Source organism: Schistocerca serialis, unplaced genomic scaffold, assembly GCF_023864345.2.
Source record: "Schistocerca serialis cubense isolate TAMUIC-IGC-003099 unplaced genomic scaffold, iqSchSeri2.2 HiC_scaffold_409, whole genome shotgun sequence".
NCBI lineage: Eukaryota > Metazoa > Arthropoda > Insecta > Orthoptera > Acrididae > Schistocerca > Schistocerca serialis.
The window spans coordinates 5001-12500 of record NW_026047985.1 but is presented as its reverse complement, the minus strand read 5'-3'; the positions used below and the strand labels follow the sequence as shown (position 1 = coordinate 12500).

The 7500-nt window shown below is 52.2% G+C and overlaps 3 non-coding genes across 3 annotated transcripts in view; all 3 read left to right on the top strand.

The window, feature by feature from the left end:
• The first annotated feature begins 4652 nt into the window (after positions 1-4652).
• LOC126446602 (small subunit ribosomal RNA) lies at positions 4653-6561 on the top strand. Its single transcript, XR_007583365.1, has one exon. It is a non-coding gene; the product is annotated as a small subunit ribosomal RNA (ribosomal RNA).
• Positions 6562-6914: 353 nt separating this feature from the next.
• On the top strand, positions 6915-7069 carry LOC126446598 (5.8S ribosomal RNA). The gene has a single exon (XR_007583363.1). It is a non-coding gene; the product is annotated as a 5.8S ribosomal RNA (ribosomal RNA).
• A 188-nt stretch (positions 7070-7257) lies between these two features.
• The window catches only part of LOC126446604 (large subunit ribosomal RNA), a 4221-nt gene continuing 3978 nt past the window's right edge, over positions 7258-7500 (top strand). Inside the window, exon 1 of the ribosomal RNA XR_007583367.1 lies at positions 7258-7500. This exon is cut by the window's right edge and continues 3978 nt beyond it. This is a non-coding gene — a ribosomal RNA (large subunit ribosomal RNA).

Sequence of the window (7500 nt, the reverse complement as noted above, 5' to 3'; positions counted from 1 at the left end):
AGCGTGTAGCTTCCCCCATCCCGGACATTTCACGTCGTCACACTACCGGTATTGACTAATAGACTGATTGCTGATAATCATTAGCCACACACTGGGGGAAACGGCCGACAGGGGCGGCAACATAGTGGAGCCGCAGTGTCACTAATGTACAGAGATAGAACAGTTTCGACTGGAACCAGAGTAACCGTATACACGGCACTGATTAGTAATAGATGCAGAGCCATCAGAATACAGATAATATATACAACCGTCCCTATACATGCTGAAAGACTCTGCACACAATGAGAACCACACGTCAGCCAGACACTATCACACACTACTCTCTGCCTCTAACAGGCACACACACAATATCTAACCACCAGCATGGAAGAACATCCGGTGCATCCTCTCCGCCACATTACACAATCCACACTATCATAACCAGACCGGGAGGTCCACCCAGAAAACAGAATATCCCACCCTTCCGACATCCGCCATTGCTCAGCTAAGCCACGAACACCCACACATGTCCTACACAGGGGTGCACCCAACATCACAATACTGCCTCCTGTCACAGTACACAAACAATGGCAGGAATGAAAGACACAGATCTGCCACAACCTTGGAATCGGAGCGCCGCCTGTCATGAGCCACAAGTGCATCCTGACGTGACAAATCGGATGATCCCGCAGGCATGCACTTACGATAATCACTATCAACGAACCTGCCGCCCCCTCCCCCCCCAAAATACACCTTTCCCTACAACGTGTACCTTAACCTAAGCTATATTGTACCTTAACCTAAGCGATATTGTACCTTAACCTAAGGTATATCGTACCTTAACCTAACCTACATTGCGCCTTCACCTAACCTACGTTGTACCTTAACCTAACCTACGTTGTACCTTAACCTAACCTACGTTGTACCTTAACCTAACCTACGTTGTACCTTAACCTAACCTACGTTGTACCTTAACCTAACCTACGTTGTACCTTAACCTAACCTACGTTGTACCTTAACCTAACCTACGTTGTACCTTAACCTAACCTACGTTGTACCTTAACCTAACCTATGTTGTGCCTTAACCTAACCTACGTTGTGCCTTAACCTAACCTACGTTGTGCCTTAACCTAACCTACGTTGTGCCTTAACCTAACCTATGTTGTGCCTTAACCTAACCTATGTTGTGCCTTAACCTAACCTATGTTGTGCCTTAACCTAACCTATGTTGTGCCTTAACCTAACCTATGTTGTGCCTTAACCTAACCTACGTTGTGCCTTAACCTAACCTACGTTGTGCCTTAACCTAACCTACGTTGTGCCTTAACCTAACCTACGTTGTGCCTTAACCTAACCTACGTTGTGCCTTAACCTAACCTACGTTGTGCCTTAACCTAACCTACGTTGTGCCTTAACCTAACCTACGTTGTGCCTTAACCTAACCTACGTTGTGCCTTAACCTAACCTACGTTGTGCCTTAACCTAACCTACGTTGTGCCTTAACCTAACCTACGTTGTGCCTTAACCTAACCTACGTTGTGCCTTAACCTAACCTACGTTGTGCCTTAACCTAACCTACGTTGTGCCTTAACCTAACCTACGTTGTGCCTTAACCTAACCTACGTTGTGCCTTAACCTAACCTACGTTGTGCCTTAACCTAACCTACGTTGTGCCTTAACCTAACCTACGTTGTGCCTTAACCTAACCTACGTTGTGCCTTAACCTAACCTACGTTGTGCCTTAACCTAACCTACGTTGTGCCTTAACCTAACCTACGTTGTGCCTTAACCTAACCTACGTTGTGCCTTAACCTAACCTACGTTGTGCCTTAACCTAACCTACGTTGTGCCTTAACCTAACCTACGTTGTGCCTTAACCTAACCTACGTTGTGCCTTAACCTAACCTACGTTGTGCCTTAACCTAACCTATGTTGTGCCTTAACCTAACCTATGTTGTGCCTTAACCTAACCTATGTTGTGCCTTAACCTAACCTATGTTGTGCCTTAACCTAACCTATGTTGTGCCTTAACCTAACCTATGTTGTGCCTTAACCTAACCTATGTTGTGCCTTAACCTAACCTATGTTGTGCCTTAACCTAACCTATGTTGTGCCTTAACCTAACCTATGTTGTGCCTTAACCTAACCTACGTTGTGCCTTAACCTAACCCATATTGTACCTTAACCTAACCCATATTGTACCTTAACCTAACCCATATTGTACCTTAACCTAACCCATATTGTACCTTAACCTAACCCATATTGTACCTTAACGTAACCTAATTTGTGCCTTAACGTAACCTAATTTGTGCCTTAACGTAACCTAATTTGTGCCTTAACGTAACCTAATTTGTGCCTTAACGTAACCTAATTTGTGCCTTAACGTAACCTAATTTGTGCCTTAACGTAACCTAATTTGTGCCTTAACGTAACCTAATTTGTGCCTTAACGTAACCTAATTTGTGCCTTAACGTAACCTAATTTGTGCCTTAACGTAACCTAATTTGTGCCTTAACGTAACCTAATTTGTGCCTTAACGTAACCTAATTTGTGCCTTAACGTAACCTAATTTGTGCCTTAACGTAACCTAATTTGTGCCTTAACGTAACCTAATTTGTGCCTTAACGTAACCTAATTTGTGCCTTAACGTAACCTAATTTGTGCCTTAACGTAACCTAATTTGTGCCTTAACGTAACCTAATTTGTGCCTTAACGTAACCCATGTTGTGCCTTAACGTAACCCATGTTGTGCCTTAACGTAACCCAATTTGTGCCTTAACGTAACCCATGTTGTGCCTTAACCTAACCTATATTGTGCCTCAACCTAACCTATATTGCGCCTTAACCTGACGCACGTTGTCGCTGAACCTGCTCTGTAATTGTTATGCAACTCGTTAAATTAGTGTAGTGTTGCCTAACCGCAACCCTCGCAATATAGTTCGCTATTCGCACTGCCCGGTCCCCTGTGTATCGCGTCATGTTAAACACCTTGCAGGTGTTGCTGACTTTCCACATGCTCCTGCTATACACTGTAATGTGGATAGCAGCAGGACGTACATGCCCCCCCCCCCTTCCCCCCTGCCTTCGCAAGCTGGTCGTTGAGAAGTTTGCATGTTCAATGCCCTTCGCATGCCGACGTACTCAGCCTACGTTGTGGTACGGCCTGTCACCTGTCCGCCGATGTACGCAAAACCCACAAACTGTACTGCACATTGGTCCGTATGTACTGAATGATACATCGTGGCACATGTGTGACCGTACGACGACTGCGCCTAGCAACGGCAGACCATACAGTCCAAATATTGTGCACGCAGCTACGTGTCGTCTCCCTATAAGAGCTGGATTGCAGTGTGGTACGCCATTCAGACGTGTGGGAGGAACGGACGCCCTGGATGGCGATCAGCATGAGCAGTCTGTTGATGTAGTGGAGCGTGTATTCGGACGTAGTCGTCTCTTCTCACACACCGTGATAGCATGTTGCACCGCGTTCCACATCTGCGACATCCTGCAGAGGCCGGCTGACAGTCGTTCGCGCAATGGACACCGCATACGTACGGGGGCTACCTTCCACGTGTTCTCGAGGCGTGCACATGTTGTTGCGTCTATGTGGGCAGACGTAGTGTGTTGTGACACCTGACACAGGCATGCAATACTCGTTGCAAATGGCGATGGACGTCTACGTTTGCTGGTGACGTTACGCAAATGAACAACAGGTAACCCGTTGTGGTGCGGTTGTTCTCGCTAGAGGTGAATCAGTGTTGGCGACGATCGGTCGAGCTATTAACCGGTTGTTTCAGGGATACCCACCATGCCCACGAACGTGAAAGGGGACCCACCATGCCCACGAACGCGAAAGGGGATCTGGGTGTGAGGCGATACGCGGCGGTGGCTGGGTGGGACCGTCCCCGGCCGGTGAGGGGGGGCCGCCCGGCGTGCTGGCAGCGCGGTGCGTGGGCGCACGCGCTACAGCCGGCTGGTGGGGGCGGCCAGTGGCAGGCGCGCCGGCCGACGGACGCGGCAGGCGGCGCAGCTGCGCGCCGGCGCCCCCTGCTCGCGGCGCCTTGCGGCCAAAGTAGGTCCTCGCGGGCCCGGTGCGAAGCGCGGTGGCCATCTGCAGTGTGCTGGTCCGATTGAGGACTGTGTGCGCTGAGGATGCGCCGCCGCCCGGCGCTCGGCGCCGCGACGCCGTCTGCTGCTCGGTCGCCCCAGCGGTTCTCGCAGGTGGTTTGTATCGCAGCTGTGCGGACGTGTTGGCGCGTGCGCTGTGCTGGGAGAGTTCGCTTCGGCACCCAAGTGGGGCTTTTGTCCTTCTGTGGCGCTGGCGTTGGAGCTGCCGGTCACCGTAGGTGGCGCGTGTTGTCTCCCGCCGGCAATGCCACGACAGCACGCTCCCGGGCCTCTGTCGGCAGCGGCAAGCTCAGTTGGGAGCACGGGTGGTCGCACCTAAAGCGTCTACTCGCCTAACTCCGGGCGATTGCGCCTCTCTCGAACCCGACCAAGTACTTAGGACGGCGCTGCGCGCCGCCGGGACCTGAGAGGGTTTCGAGGTGTGTTGTGCAGGGGAGCTCAGCCTCCTCCTGTTTGCAGAATAATTGAGCGGACGCTTGCGTGTTCGCGCGGGCCCCCGGGACACACTCCCGGGCGGCCGGCTGCTCAGCTCTAGTTGACGCAGCTCCCTGGTTGATCCTGCCAGTAGTCATATGCTTGTCTCAAAGATTAAGCCATGCATGTCTCAGTACAAGCCGCATTAAGGTGAAACCGCGAATGGCTCATTAAATCAGTTATGGTTCCTTAGATCGTACCCACGTTACTTGGATAACTGTGGTAATTCTAGAGCTAATACATGCAAACAGAGTCCCGACCAGAGATGGAAGGGACGCTTTTATTAGATCAAAACCAATCGGTCGGCTCGTCCGGTCCGTTTGCCTTGGTGACTCTGAATAACTTTGGGCTGATCGCACGGTCCTCGTACCGGCGACGCATCTTTCAAATGTCTGCCTTATCAACTGTCGATGGTAGGTTCTGCGCCTACCATGGTTGTAACGGGTAACGGGGAATCAGGGTTCGATTCCGGAGAGGGAGCCTGAGAAACGGCTACCACATCCAAGGAAGGCAGCAGGCGCGCAAATTACCCACTCCCGGCACGGGGAGGTAGTGACGAAAAATAACGATACGGGACTCATCCGAGGCCCCGTAATCGGAATGAGTACACTTTAAATCCTTTAACGAGTATCTATTGGAGGGCAAGTCTGGTGCCAGCAGCCGCGGTAATTCCAGCTCCAATAGCGTATATTAAAGTTGTTGCGGTTAAAAAGCTCGTAGTTGGATTTGTGTCCCACGCTGTTGGTTCACCGCCCGTCGGTGTTTAACTGGCATGTATCGTGGGACGTCCTGCCGGTGGGGCGAGCCGAAGGCGTGCGACCGCCTCGTGCGTGCTCGTGCGTCCCGAGGCGGACCCCGTTGAAATCCTACCAGGGTGCTCTTTATTGAGTGTCTCGGTGGGCCGGCACGTTTACTTTGAACAAATTAGAGTGCTTAAAGCAGGCAAGCCCGCCTGAATACTGTGTGCATGGAATAATGGAATAGGACCTCGGTTCTATTTTGTTGGTTTTCGGAACCCGAGGTAATGATTAATAGGGACAGGCGGGGGCATTCGTATTGCGACGTTAGAGGTGAAATTCTTGGATCGTCGCAAGACGAACAGAAGCGAAAGCATTTGCCAAGTATGTTTTCATTAATCAAGAACGAAAGTTAGAGGTTCGAAGGCGATCAGATACCGCCCTAGTTCTAACCATAAACGATGCCAGCCAGCGATCCGCCGCAGTTCCTCCGATGACTCGGCGGGCAGCCTCCGGGAAACCAAAGCTTTTGGGTTCCGGGGGAAGTATGGTTGCAAAGCTGAAACTTAAAGGAATTGACGGAAGGGCACCACCAGGAGTGGAGCCTGCGGCTTAATTTGACTCAACACGGGAAACCTCACCAGGCCCGGACACCGGAAGGATTGACAGATTGATAGCTCTTTCTTGATTCGGTGGGTGGTGGTGCATGGCCGTTCTTAGTTGGTGGAGCGATTTGTCTGGTTAATTCCGATAACGAACGAGACTCTAGCCTGCTAACTAGTCGCGTGACATCCTTCGTGCTGTCAGCGATTACTTTTCTTCTTAGAGGGACAGGCGGCTTCTAGCCGCACGAGATTGAGCAATAACAGGTCTGTGATGCCCTTAGATGTTCTGGGCCGCACGCGCGCTACACTGAAGGAATCAGCGTGTCTTCCTAGGCCGAAAGGTCGGGGTAACCCGCTGAACCTCCTTCGTGCTAGGGATTGGGGCTTGCAATTGTTCCCCATGAACGAGGAATTCCCAGTAAGCGCGAGTCATAAGCTCGCGTTGATTACGTCCCTGCCCTTTGTACACACCGCCCGTCGCTACTACCGATTGAATGATTTAGTGAGGTCTTCGGACTGGTACGCGGCATTGACTCTGTCGTTGCCGATGCTACCGGAAAGATGACCAAACTTGATCATTTAGAGGAAGTAAAAGTCGTAACAAGGTTTCCGTAGGTGAACCTGCGGAAGGATCATTACCGACTAGACTGCATGTCTTTCGATGTGCGTGTCGTGTCGCGCAACACGCAGCTACCTGTACGGCTCGCAGTAGCCGTGCGCCGCGTGCGGAACCACGCGTTCGTCTCAAAACTAACGGCAATGTTGTGTGGTACGAGCGCTGAAGCGCTGGAGCGGCTGGCCTGCGGCACCTGGCGCCTGGCGCCGGTTTTGAATGACTTTCGCCCGACTGCCTGTCCGCTCCGGTGTGGAGCCGTACGACGCCCATCGGCCGTGAGGCCGTTGGACACTGAACGCTGGAACAGGGCCGCCACACGCCTCAGTCCCGCCTATGCAACTGTCTCGAAAGAGATGGTGGAAACTATGAAAAGATCACCCAGGACGGTGGATCACTCGGCTCGTGGGTCGATGAAGAACGCAGCAAATTGCGCGTCGACATGTGAACTGCAGGACACATGAACATCGACGTTTCGAACGCACATTGCGGTCCATGGATTCCGTTCCCGGGCCACGTCTGGCTGAGGGTCGGCTACGTATACTGAAGCGCGCGGCGTTTGCCCCGCTTCGCAGACCTGGGAGTGTCGTGGCCGCCTGTGGGGCCGGCCGCGTCTCCTTAAACGTGCGATGCGCGCCCGTCGCCTGGCGGTTCGCATACCGGTACTTACTCGGTAGCGTGCACAGCCGGCTGGCGGTGTGGCGTGCGACACCTCGTACAACGACCTCAGAGCAGGCGAGACTACCCGCTGAATTTAAGCATATTACTAAGCGGAGGAAAAGAAACTAACAAGGATTCCCCCAGTAGCGGCGAGCGAACAGGGAAGAGTCCAGCACCGAACCCCGCAGGCTGCCGCCTGTCGTGGCATGTGGTGTTTGGGAGGGTCCACTACCCCGACGCCTCGCGCCGAGCCCAAGTCCAACTTGAATGAGGCCACGGCCCGTAGAGGGTGCCAGGCCCGTAG